Source organism: Humulus lupulus, chromosome 3 (genome assembly GCF_963169125.1).
Source record: "Humulus lupulus chromosome 3, drHumLupu1.1, whole genome shotgun sequence".
Lineage (NCBI taxonomy): Eukaryota > Viridiplantae > Streptophyta > Magnoliopsida > Rosales > Cannabaceae > Humulus > Humulus lupulus.
Genome location: NC_084795.1, coordinates 74,002,529 through 74,016,944, shown reverse-complemented (window position 1 = coordinate 74,016,944; position 14,416 = coordinate 74,002,529). Strand labels below are relative to the sequence as shown.

General features: G+C 36.2%; 1 pseudogene; it reads left to right on the top strand.

The window, feature by feature from the left end:
- The first annotated feature begins 341 nt into the window (after positions 1-341).
- Positions 342-6,258, top strand: LOC133824375 (6-phosphogluconate dehydrogenase, decarboxylating 1-like; annotated as a pseudogene).
- The last annotated feature ends 8,158 nt before the right edge of the window (positions 6,259-14,416 follow it).

The following is a 14,416-nucleotide window of genomic DNA, read 5'->3' as shown; positions in this document are numbered from 1 at the left end:
AGACTTTCAGTGTAAAATATTTTCGATTATGTCACAAAATTTTACACATCCCTTTTATCGTCTTAAACCAATTATTTTTTTTTGTCATGCAGTGGATTAGTTATATGTGGATTTATATCACGCTTAAGCATAATGAACATGCAAGCATCTGGTAAAGTTTTCATTTTTAAACAAATAAAATAATGGTGATATGTACATTTATAAGTATTTGAACTTATTTTGATGGGGCAGAGTTATTACCAACTATACTAGTAGCTTCTTGATGAAAGTGGTAAACTTTTACTTGTGATGATTTGTTTTGAAAACGCATACCAATTTGATTTTCTTGAGAGTTGCTCTAAATGGATTTGGTAGCTTTAATTGTTTTCAGTGGAATCTTTCAATGCTTTTGCTGTCAATCTAATTTGAATCCAAATATCATGTATAACGAAAAAAAAACATTAGTTGATTTAGTGTTTGTTCTTGGAAAAAAAAAATATCTTGTATAAGTTTTTGTGAGTGTTGTTTCTTTATTCGCTTTAGATTAAAATTCCCTTATTATTTTTCCAAAGGTTCTTCAAGTTTTTTTCCTTCATTTTTATGCCTTTTTTATATGACTTTGACAGATATAGAGTGCTGAAAACAAAGGAGGGTGGGACCAACAAGAATTTGCCTTGCAGGTCTTGCTGTGGTGGGCTAAAATCTTGCCCTCCACATTCCTGAAAAGGGATTTTCAATTTCTGTTTATAACCAAACCACCTCAAAAGTTGATGAAACAGTAGAAAGAGCGAAAAAAGACGGAAATCTTCCCCTGTATGGTTTCCACGATTCCGAATCCTTTGTTCAATCAATCCAAAATTCTCATGTAATAATTATGCTTGTAAAGGCTGGGCCTCCTGTTGATCAGACCATAAAAACATTGTTAGTTTACTTGGAGAAAGGAGAACGCATCATTGATGGTGGTAATGAGTGGTATGAAAACACAGAGATGCGAGAAAAAGCCATGGCAGAACTGTGACTACTTAATCTTGGAATGGGAGTCTCAGGCGGTGAGGATTGTGCCCGGAATGGGCTTCTTTGATACCAAGTGGGTCCTTTGAAGCCTACAAGTACATTGAAGATATCCTTCTTAAGGTAGCTGCTCAAGTACCTGACAGTGGCCCTTGTGTTACATCTAGAGGCGAAGGAGGATCATGCAATTTCGTTAAGATGGTTCACAATGGGATTGAATATGGTGATAAGCAGCTCATTTCAGAGTCCTGTGATGTGCTTAAGTCGGCTGGAAAACTCTCTAATGAAGAACTACACCATGTTTTCTCAGACTAGAACAAATGGGAGCTTTTGAGATTGTTGATTGAAATTAGTGTTGATATATTTGGGATTAAGGATGACAAGGGAGAAGGCTATCTGGTGGACAAGGTTCTTGACAAAATAGGAATGAAGGGTGTAAAATCCTTTATTGGCATATTTGACAATATTGACAAAATTAATTAAGTGAGTATTTTCGAAATGGGTAGTTTCCTGTTTTGTTATATTGAGTGGTTAATTTCGAAAATGGGTAGTTTCCTATTTTGTTGAAATGTGTCTTTCTATAATCAGATTATTCTATATATGATTATAAAATAAATATATAATTTCCTATAAAAGAATATCTTTTCTTGAAATTAGTTTATATGGAAATTATTAGTATTTATTTTTATTTGTTGATCTGATTTGGTTACCCAGAAATCGTGTACAGCTTGCAGTAATAAAGAATATAGTGTTTTCTTATTTATTTAAGGAAACTGGGTTGAAAAACTGACCAGGTTCAATGAATCTGTTTGAACGGATTGCCAGTCTGTTTGAACAGATTATGACTTTCCTGTTTTGGAAGATTTTTCATTTATTGGCTGTTTGATTTCTGATTTGTTTTCCACGACCTAAAGGGATTCTAAAAAGTATATAATCATCCTTAGGTCGCTGGTTTTTTTATCATCTCTCTTGGTGTATTATTTTCCAAATATTTTTCAAGTTTTTAGAGAGACTTTTTATTATGTGAAGAACTTGAGTCCAGCAAGTTCTTAGTGGTTTATTACAGTGTACTTCTGTATTGTTTTCTTTATGTTAATTGTGCAGGTTGAACACACTTGGACATTGGTCATCAAGCTTCGGGAGAAGTCTTGTTCATGAGTCACTTTTCGGGAGGAAAAGTGCAAGTGTTATGATTTGAAGGGAGTTCAAGATCTTAGCACTTCAGAAATTTGATTAGGAGTTTAGATTACAACAGTTGCGACAAATTCAAGAGGGAGTCTTTATTTGTATAAGTCAATTTGGTTTTGTAATCGTTTAGATATTCTTCTAATAAATTTCATTCTCTGGGCGTGGCCTCGTGGACTAGTAGCAATCTGCAAAGATTGCTGATACCACGTAAAAATTCGTGTGTTCTTTACTTTATGTTCGTTTTTATCTTCTGGTCACAAACTGTTTAAACATATATGATTTCTGTTCAAACAGTCTTTGTGTCTGTTTAAACATTTATGTAATAGTTCAACAATAAATTATTTAATTTGAATAATTAAGTTGGTAATCTTAAAAAACGGAATTACAAAGGGTACTGGAAAATGGACAGTTCAACAAGCTGTTGAATTGTCTGTTGCAGCTCCCACTACAGCTTCATCATTGGACTCAAGGTTTCTCAGAGGTCTAAAAAATAAAGAGTTGAAGCTGCTAAAGTTTTCAAATCAAATGGTGTTGATGACATTCTTACTGAGCAAGAAGTGGACAAGAAAAAGTTGATTGATGATGTGAGTCAAGCACTTTATGCCTCCAAAATATGTAGCTATGCTTAGGAAATGAGCTTCATACAAGAAAAGAGTGTTGAAAAAAGTTGGAATTTGAAACTTGGTGAGCTTAAGAGAATTCGGAAGGGGTTTTGCATTATCCGGGCAATTTTCCTGGATCGTATTAATAAGGCCTACGATAGAAACCCTGAACTCGCAAACCTACTTGCGGATCCAGAGTTTTCCAAGGAAATAATTGAGCGACAGCCTGCATGGCGAAGAGTAGTTTGCCTTCTAGTCTTGCTTACTTTTCCATCAAATCCGACATTAATGTTCCAGGCATGTCTTCTAGTCTTGCTTACTTTAACACATACAAAGGGGACATGTTGCGTGCTAATTTGGTCCAAGCTCAATGAGACTACTTTGGAGCTCCTACATACGAGACTAAAAAAGAAACATTTCCATTTATAACAAATATAACAAAAGTCATTGCCATTTAAGATCTTTTTCCACCAGGTCATAATACCCCCCCCCCCCCCCCCCCTATACCCCTCTTTGAAATAAACAAAGAAAGACCTTTCGTTTGAAGAGATAAGAGAAATGAAGGGAAGAGATGAGATTCATCAACAAAGGAATTCATCAACAAAGAAATAGGGATAAGGAATCACAGCGATAAACAGACAGAGGAGGCAAGATAATAGAATTTCAGCCTCCTACCCTATGAGTTAGAGGTCATAAGGTGTTTATCACTGAAGAATCCGTGTTATTTGGTATATTATTGATGTTTATTAAACTGGCTGAGTTGTTTGCCTAACTTCCATTATCCTTCTTGTAATTGGACAAAGTTTCAGTGTTGTTTTCCTTGGTTTCTTTATAAGCTAAACAATGGCACCATCTTGCAGTTAATGAATAATTGCTCTCAGCATTTTTCTTTGGTGTTGTGCATCTAACTCTCTCTCTCTCTCTCAAGTCACAGTTACTATAGAAACGTAAAAATGAATCAATAATGGCATAGCCTTTTTTATTGATATTAGGAGATATAAATATATTACATAAGAGAAACAATCCGGTACCAATCTAAACTAATAACAAAAGAATCGGTCAATCTAATTACAAAAGAATCAATATAAAAATCAAATAACTACAACTACTAAAGAATCGGTCAAGTAATATATTAAGATAATTAAATAGATTAATTTAATTCTCTATTATGCCCCCGCAAGTTGGGATCCTTGAGGTGAGACCAATCTTGTTCAACAAGTCATGGAAACGCATGCGGGGTAATGGTGTGGTAAGTGCATTTGCTAGTTTATCCATCCGAGAGACATAAGTGACTCGTAAGATGCCATCTTGAACTTGTTCATGAATGAAGTGAAAATTGAGAGCCACATGTTTCATGTGAGAATGGAAGACCGAATTGGAGTAGAGATTTGTTGCACCCACATTATCACAATAGATTACCAGTTGCTGTGAGGATGTGAAACCAAGTTCACTAAGAAGAGATGTTATCCATCTCACCTCGACAGTTGTTGAAGCAACATACTTGTACTCAACTTCAGTCGAGGAGCTAGTTACTGTCCGTTGCTTCTTTAAACTCCAAGATATAGGGTTTCTCCCTAGGCAGATAATATAAGCACTGGTGGAGGTGAAGTTGTCTTTTTTACTAGCCCAGTCGACATCTGAGTAAGCATAAAGGGTGAGAGGCAACTGGAGATGTAACATGATTCCATGATCAATGGTGCCGCACAGATATTGAAGTATTCGCTTGACATCATTCCAGTGTGCGGTAGTCGGACAATGCATGTGTTGGGATTTGCCTCTAGCCCTCTCCTTTCCCTTTCCAGACCCGCCTCACACTTCTCCTACTTCTCCAAATGCCTTACCACCCCTATTACCCACCCCAATACTTGAAGTTGCTCATAGCACGTCTCCACATGTCCCTTTGGCTTTACCCCCACTTGTTCTTAACCGAGTCTCAGAAATCCCATCACTCCCACCCTTGATCCATACCTCACCTATCGTCACCCATTCCTGAAATAACTTCCATAAACCAATCACCAAACTCAGCCTCTTGGCCCAACTTGCCTCAGAAATTGAACCCATATGTGTAACTCAGGCCATCAAAGATGGCAGATGGAGACAGGCGATGTCCACAAAATTTAATGCCTTCGTTTGTAATGGAACTTGGGAACTAGTACCTCCTAATGGTGTGCAAAATATTGTGGGGTGTAAATGGATTTTTTGACTTAAATGTTTACCTGATGGCTCTATTGATAGGTACAAGGCTCCCTTAGTGGCCAAGGGATTTCACCAATGACCTGGAGTAGACTATCATGAGACATTTAGTATGGTTGTAAAGTCGACAACAATTCATCTCATCCTCTCCCATGCTGTCAGCTGAGGTTGGGATCTTTGCCAGCTCGATGTCAACAATGCCTTTCTCCAAGGCACACTCACTGAAGATGTCTTCATGATCCAGCCTCAAGGTTTTGTTGATGCTGACAATCCACACCATGTCTGGAAATTGAGAAAGGAAATATATGGTCTCAAGAAAGCTCCTAGAGCATGGTATAATGAACTTCACAATTTTTTACTCGCATCTCACTTCTCCAACTTCGTTGCTGACACCTCTTTGTTCATTCTCAATGACAAAGGTATAACTATCATGTTACTTGTTTATGTTGACGACATCATCATCACAGGTAACGATGCAACATCAATCTAGGACTTCATCTCAGTTCTTGCTCGTCGCTTATCGCTCAAAGACCCCGACACTCTTCACTACTTCATTGGTGTTGAAGTTGTTCCTCATCATCAAGGTCTTCTTCACTCATAGCGCAGATACATTGCCGAGTTGCTGGCTCGAACAAAGATGACTAAGGCTCGATCAATGGAAACTCTGCCATATGGAGAGTGGGTATTGGAAGGCAATTTATGAGATAGGTGGCAGTGGAGAAGGCATATGACCATAAGGTTAGTGGTAAGGAAGCTTTAAAGAGAAGAGAAAGACTTGTTTCAACAATATGACGATGTCTACGTTTTGAGAAGCCATTATGTTCTGGAGTGTGAGGTGGCGAGGTGAGGTGCGCAATCCCATGTGTGGATAAGTATGTGGCAAGACCAGTGGATTTGGTGAGACCCATGTATTCCCGCCCATTGTCAAAGTAAAATGTGACTATTTTCAATTTGAAGAAGTTTTCAACAAGAGCTTTGAAATGAGGAAAAAAAGTGGCAACATCAAATTTTCATTTGAGGGGGTAAAGCCATACATAGTGAGTGAAGTAATCCACAAAAAATGACATAGTATTTGTAACCATCAATAGAATAAATAGGTGAAGCCCACACATATGAATAAATAATTTGAAGAGGAGAAGTAGACACAATAGATGATTGAGAAAAAGGTAATTTATGACTTTTATTGCTAAAACAGTCCTTACAAAGAAAATGCTTGGAAATAGAAAAATCTAAAGGTAAACCAAACTTAGAGAAGACATGACGTTGGATTGACTTAGATGGGTGACCAAGACGACGATGCCATGCATATGAGGACACTATGGTATTGATGAAGACTGAAGGACGAGAATCTAGGTGTAAAACCGGAAATTCATACACACAACCTTTAGGTTGTCCTTCCAGCAGCGTGGCCCCCATCAATAGATCATTCACACGAAAAGAAGATGGTAAGAACTCAATGGAAGTTTTATTAGTTATGAAAAATTGAGATATGGATATTAGGTTTCTTTTCATGGCAAGAACAAATAAAACATCATGTAATTGAAAAGTGTGAGAGGGTGTTTTAAGAGAAGTAGAACCAGTTTTGGAAATGTGTAACTCAATACCATCACCGATTTCAATATCATCAGACCCATCGTATGGAGCATGAAGCGAAAGGTTGCCGGGGTCAACTTTGACATGGTGAGAGGCATCGCTATCAAGAAGTTAGACTGGGGTTTCGACACATGATGTTGTAGCAACATGCGCCTTTGGGTGCCACTAAGATCCAATGGGTGAGGAGCGAGTAGCGCCTTGTGATGGGTGGGTACTAGCTAAAAGAGGGGACACTGAGAAATAGTGCGACCTTGTTGGCGACATCCTTGACACTTATCGAGATAAGGCCTTTGTTGGCGAGTCGTTGATTATGGAGGCTGAGATGGTTGTTGTAGAGGAGCAGAGTGTGGAGGTTGCATCTGGTATGACGAGTAACGATGTGAACTAGTGGACTTGGTCGACACAGTGTTTGCTGTGGGGGGATGAGAGAAGGAAGTAGATTGTGAATGCTTAATAGACAGTTCCCTGTTGATGAGTTTTTCATGAAGCTCATCAAATGAGATAGGGGTGTCCCTACCTCCCACTATATCTGCAATGTGGCGATAGTCATCATCGAGACCCTCTTAGATCTTCTCAATGATGTCTTTATGGTCCATTGGTTTGTCAAGTGTAGCAAGTTGATCAGTTCGACACTTAACGTACTGGATGTAGTTCGATATGGACTGAGAACCCTTCGTGGCTTTCTTGATATGGTTCTTAATTTGCTTTATGTGACCACGAGTCAGGCGAGCATAGGTGTTGGCAAGAGTTTTCCATGCTTCGTGAGAGGGGGTCGATTGCTGGATGAGCAGAATGAGAGAGGGGGAGATGGAACCGACAAGTGCGCCAAACAACAATTTGTCTTGTTGAATCCATGGGGGGAAATCCGGGTTGGATGCTTCAACATTATTGGTGGTGATGGTGCGAGGAGGACATGGATGAGTGTTGTCAATGTATTTGTAGGGGTTGTAACCGATGAGAATGGCCTCAATTTGGAGTTTCCAAGCAAGATAATTTGTGGAGGTCAATTTGATGATGGATGGGTGTGAGATGTTTATAATGTAAAGATTTTGGGTTGGATTTCCTGGGTTGGGGATGGCGATAAGCTGAGGATCAGTGGCTGTGGTGATGTTGTCGGTGGGAGTGGCAGAAGAGTGGTGAGAAAGGATTAGGACCGACTACATACAGTCTGATACCATATAGAAACGTAAAAATGAATCAATAATGGCATAGCCTTTTCATTGATATTAGGAGATATAAATATATTACATAAGAGAAACAATCTGTTACCAATCTAAACTAATAACAAAAGAATCGATCAATCTAATTACAAAAGAATCAATCTAAAAACTAAATAACTAAACAACTAAAGAATCGGTCAAGTAATATATTAAGATAATTAAATAGATTAATTTAATTCTCTATTAGTTACCACTTCCTAGTTACTCTTGTTAAACAAACATAAATGTCAAAAGATCCTCCTGCATTGATCAAAGTACGCTATGTTTGAAAACTAGTTTCATCTGTCTATAGAACTATTTTATTGACTCTTAACCAGTTAAAGTACAAGTACACATGAATCTTCTTCTTCTTCTTCTCTTTTTAAAAAAATTAAAATTTTAAGAATTACTTGAAATCATCACTAAACAGTACATCAATAACATCACTTGTTATTAAAAATATGTTCCCACATGATCACTTGTTACTGAAAGTTCCTCAAAATGGTCATGGAAAGAATGAAATTAGTATTCATCACAAGCAACTATGTTCTCTACCATGGAGTTCAATCTCTTATTCTTCTTAATCCCTACTAATAACATATTTTCATATGGGCTGATTTGTGTTATCTATCTACTAATAAAGTAATTATCATATTGTGCTAGAGAAAATATACTTGTGTAGGACCTATTTAATTTTTACTTTTTTGACACTATTAATTTTAATATACATCACATCACCTCAAAAATTATTTTAATTAAAAAAAAGATTACATTGTTATAACACAACATGTGGTGGATGCATAATTTATATAGCAATAATGCCTTATATTAGAGCATCTCGAGTGCTAAAAAGCAGGTGCAATGTTATATTTAGCACATCTTACAAAAAGTATAACTTCAATGGTATTCTAAAAAGTGTGACAAATTTTGCACATGCTAAAAGTTGTGCGGAATTTGGCACAAAATATAGCATGAGCCAAATTTTTCCCATCAATAAATGCTAATTTTTTATTTACCATATTTCCACTAATTATTATAATTGAGTAGTTGACAATTAATAACCAGCCATATATCATTTTTTTTAATGACAAATTTCTTGGAGTACATAATTTGGATAATAAAAAATAATAAAAAAATTAATTTTTGTATGTTCTCAATAAATATTAAATGAAAATTGACTTTTTTGTGTTAATTTTCATATTGTGCATTGGAAAATAATTATAACTATTGAGCCAAATATATTATTAACTCATTTTTTGTGCTAGATTTGGCACACAATTTACATCTTGCATTGAAGATGGTCTTAGAGTTTTGTATCATAGATGCAATATGGCAACCAACATGGTCATGCATCTTAATACGTTTCTTAAAAGAATAAATTTTCCTTTGGAATATTTACTAGCTATAGCTCCCTCCATGTGATAACAAATAAAGTTGAAAATGTTGAGATTAGTGTCTTTTAAAGCATATGTATTTAACAATGTTTTATGAAATAAATAATTGAAATGAATTTTTAGTATATATTGATTGTTTATTATTATTAATAAAATAATATTATATGAATATCAGAAAATTCTCAAATTTGTTATTGTGACTACAATCTTGTATTGGTACGAGAGGATTAAGATCGTATGGAACAAATTTAAATAGTTCGTAGTAAAACAAAATTATATAGAATCTTTTGATTAAATACTGTAACTACGGTTCACTAGTATTATGAATACATGTAATCTAGATCTGGTTTATTGATGTAGTAGGACATCTTAGTGGATGTATTTTGTATAAAATGGTTATACATGAACGAGACCTGATATGTTATTAATACTTAATAATATCATTTACTTTAGAAGTATTAATTAAACATATCAATTAGATGATCATATACAAATTGATCTTAATCCTGAAGTTATTATGAACTCATATTTATGTCATAAGGGTTATTAGATTCACTCGTTATGGTTTGTCAAAATGATCAGGTTGAAAAAATTTTGTTTTGGGAACTCATTGATATAAATGGTTGGGAACATAATATACAGATATAGAATCTATACATTTCCGAGAGGAGTTGAATAATAGTTCTCTTAAGAGTTGATTTTTGGAATTGAAAGATTATTGAGCTCAAATTCATAAATCAGTTTATGAATTAACATTCACTAGTAAAGTTAATGTTACTAAATGAAACAAGATATAATTAAAAATGTTAAACGGTAATTAGTTTCTACTTTAATTATGAACCATTAATAAATGATTCAATTCTATGTAGTGATTAAATCGATTGACACTTTTTTATACTTAAAAGTACTCAATAAATAAATGTCTATAATTATAAGAGTGCAGTATCATATTTTTAGAGAAATAATATTGAGATTAATAAATTAAGGATATTATATTAATGAGTTTTAATTAATAATCTAAATTTATTGGAGCTTGAAATTATTGATATGTAGGTCCCCGAGATGGATATATCAATTAGGGGTGTTCGTGGTGCGGTTGGTGCGGTTGGTGCGGTTTTTCTCTAATTTTTTGGACCAAACCGCATATGCGGTTTGAACAATTTTCCAAACCGCAACCCGCAACGCATAGACCTCAAACCGCATAAACCGCACCGCAAAAATGCGGTGCGGTTTTGGCGGTTTATACCTATCGCCAAATAATTTAACAATTAAATATTATAATTAAGAAAGATTCATAATAAATCTCATAACCATAAAGTGTTTAACAAAAGAATTAAATGTACAACAAGCTAATAAACTTTAAGCAAGACAATAAAAATATAACAAATAAAAAATTTAATATAAACGTAAATATTATTTTAATTAAGGAGGAATATATTTAGATTGAAGTAGAATATTTGTTAGCATCCTATGAAACATTATATTTCTTTCTAGATATTGTGTATATTATATTATACTATATAAATATTTATGCATTAACTTTAAATGTAGTAAAATTGAAAAAAAATAATATAAAAAAGTTAATATATATAATGATGCGGTGCGGTGTGGTTTGAACCGCATTTATAAAATTTAAAACCGCAAACCGCACCGCACCGCGCGGTTTGGCAAAAATACAAACCGCAACCGCACCGCGAAGGGTTCTAAACCGCAAATTGCGGTACGGTGTGGTGCGGTGTGGGCGGTTTGTGCAGTGTGGGCGGTTTTATGAACACCCCTAATATCAATACTATTCAAGGTAAGAGTTAAAATTGAGAAAAATCAGAAAAATGACATATTTGGAAGAAATTTGTTCTTCAAGGTCAAATATGTAATCGAGACAAATTGATTAATTAATATATTAATTTTCGAAATTAATAAATTAATTAATATAATTTTTAAAAATTAATTTTTAAATAAAATGACATTTTGGAAAATAGCATTTAAATAATTAATTTTGAATTAATTAGTTTTATTTATTTAAATAATATGAAAACGTATTTATGATAATTCAAATTGGATATGAATTTGAAATGATATTTATTCTTTAATTAATCTGATAAGATAAGTTATTAGGTTTAGATATTTTTTGAATAAATAATTATTGAATAATAATTAAATAAAAGTGGTTGGAACACATCCTTGAAATCAGGTGTAACGCCCTGGATAACCAAGACCGTTTCACTATATGTTTTAAAATAGTGCAAGACTTGCTAATCAAGTCGTTTGAATAGTAATGTGTTCCGAAGCCAGCTAACAGGTTAGAGTTAAATTTTTTTGATCTTAAATGGTTAATTTTTCATTAAAATAAACGTTTGGTACATGGGATCCCAAAAACAGGGTTTAATTGATGAATTTACAATTCTCAATTATATATACAACCAGTGGCCACTCTAATGGAAAAATACAAATTTTAGGCTTTGTCCTTATGTTTTCCTTTGGCCATGGCGGGCAAGCGGCTGACAATGAACACCATGCCCCCAGAGCTCTCCAACTCATGGTTAGTCTAGCTTACCCTTGCCTTTACCAGCACCACGTAGCACTCGTGAGCCAAGGCCCAGCAAGAAAACCATAACAGCAAATACATAATCAGTAATTACAACTAATCAATCAAAAGACAACTATCTAGAAATTTAACAAGTCATAACCATCAAACCAACAACAGTTAACATGTAAGTTCAGCAATATATCACAATCAATATACTATGCTTAGGTCGACTGACTCCAGTTCGCTTAGGTCGAGTCCAATGCTTATCTAGCTGACCCTGGCTCACAGTGGCCGAGCTGCGTCCTGTGCTCAAATTATCAGCCCTGTCTCTCTTAGGCCGTTCATTCTCATATGCCAAATCAATCATTTCTGCCATACAGTACATATGTTCAAGTATTGGGAATCTCAGTCCCATTACAACCACTCAAGGGTGCAGTTTTCTTACCTTGAATTTTGAGCAGAGATAATAGAACGGTCCCGAGCATGATCCTCAATCCTGATCCTTGGCGATAAACCTAGTCATAGTGGCCAATGGGTAATCGTCAGCTTCTAATCCAAATAAATACTTAGGAGACAAAAAATAGCCTCCGGGACCTCAATTTCTACTAAACCGAGTAGTAGAAATCATCCTAAGCGCTTAGGTTCGAACCCCCGAGCCTCACCATTCCTAAAACCAACCTAAGGTAAAATCCCCTAGGCGGGCCGCGACTTGACCCTAAGGGTTGTGACTTGCCCCGAAGTGAGAGGTTAAACCCCCATGCCTCAAGATGAGGCGAACCGCGACTTGCCCCTCGAAGGTCGTTGCGTGCCCTCAAGGCAGAGAGCACACCCAGGCGTTCTGGGTTTTCTCCACCTCTTTCCAGCCAAAACCACAAAGCTTCAAACCAATTATACTCCCCACTTTCAACCAAATCACAAGAGCGAGTCCAAGACTCTAACCATAAATTCTAAGCATATTAGAACACATAAACTCTACCCAAAACTACCAGTAATTCATCAACAAACTTATACTCAGAAACCCAAAATTATACACAAGTTCTAAGCTTCAAGTAACTCAACTCAATTCAGTAAATTAAGTTTGAATCTTACCTGAATTGCTGATCTATACTCCTCAGAAACCCTTGATTGTCTTTAGCTTAGCTTTTCCTCAGTTGAACCAGCCCAATTCTAGCTTAATTCCTAGCTTGATCACCTTAATTTCCTTATGTTTTCCTTCAACTTCAAGGTACAAGGAGAGAGAGAAAGAGAGAGAGGGTACGTGAGTGAGAGAGGTGAGGGAGAGCTAAGTGTTTCTACCACCTTCTGGCTAATCCCAAGTGTTTTTGTCTGAGTATATCCTTTGCTTAACAAAAGACTATTTTTCCCTTCAAGCCTACTAATCTTCAAATTATTCCTAGGGGTAAGATGGTCATTTCGCTCCTGGTTCCTGCTAATTCCTCAAGTGCTCCTAATATTTACCAATTAATCCCGTCATGTCCAATTAATTACCAAATATTTATCCAATAACTATAAATCCCAAAATATTCTCTAAATTCCTAAAAATACGCCTAGGCTCCCCTGAGGCGGGTATTAAACCCCGTTGTGACTATTGCACTAGTCCGCTCACTAGGACCGTCTCGGGCCATATGCTGCAAATTTATCACATATAATCACATTTATGCCCTCAACGGGCCAAAATTACAAGTATGCCCTTATAAGCTAGAAAGGGCCCACATGCATATTTAATACTCATAAACATGTATTTCACATATTTTAATAATCATATTAATCATGCATGCCACAAAAATCATGAATTTAACCATTTAATTACACATATACCAATTATGCCCTCCCGAAACGCTAATCAAGGCTCTTAAGCCTTATTAGTGATTTTGGGTCGTGACAACTATCCCCTCCTACTGAGAATTTTGTCCTCAAAATTAACCAGAATAACTCCGGATACTGATCCCGAATCGTTGACTCAAGCTCCCATGTCGCTTCCTCGATAATACTTTGACTAGAGGAATCATCTTGTTATGTAAAACCTTGTCTTTCTTGTCTAAGACCTAAACCGGTCGCTCCTCATAAGACAAATCTGTCTGCAATTCTAAATCCTCATACTTCAACACATGAGTCGTATCTGAGACGTACTTCCGAAGCATAGAAATGTGGAATACATCATGAACTCCCGACAATGACGGTGGCAGTGCCAATCTATAGGCCACCTGCCCGATCCTCTCCAGGATCTCAAAAGGTCCAATGAATCTAGGGCTCAAGTTGCCCTTTTTCCCAAACCATCTCACCCCTCACAATGGTGAGACTCGTAGAAACACGTGGTCCCCTACCTAGAATTGCATGTCCCTACACTTAGGATCAGCGTAGCTTTTCTGTCTGCTCTGCGAAGCGAGCATTCGAGCTTGGATCTTCTCAATAGCTTCATTAGTCTTCAGAACCATCTCCGGCCCCAAATACTTCCTCTTACCCATCTCATCCCAATGAATGGGCGATCTACACCTCCTCCCATATAACATCTCATATGGAGCTACTTCAATCGTTGATTGATAACTGTTATTGTATGAAAACTCAATCAGCGGGAGATACTTACTCCAAGATACCTCAAATTCTATCACACATGCCTTGAGCATGTCCTCCAAAACCTGAATCGTCCTCTCAGATTGTCCATCGATCTGAGGATGAAAGGTCGTACTGAACTTCAGCTGAGTTCCCATAGCCTTCTGCAATCCAATCCAT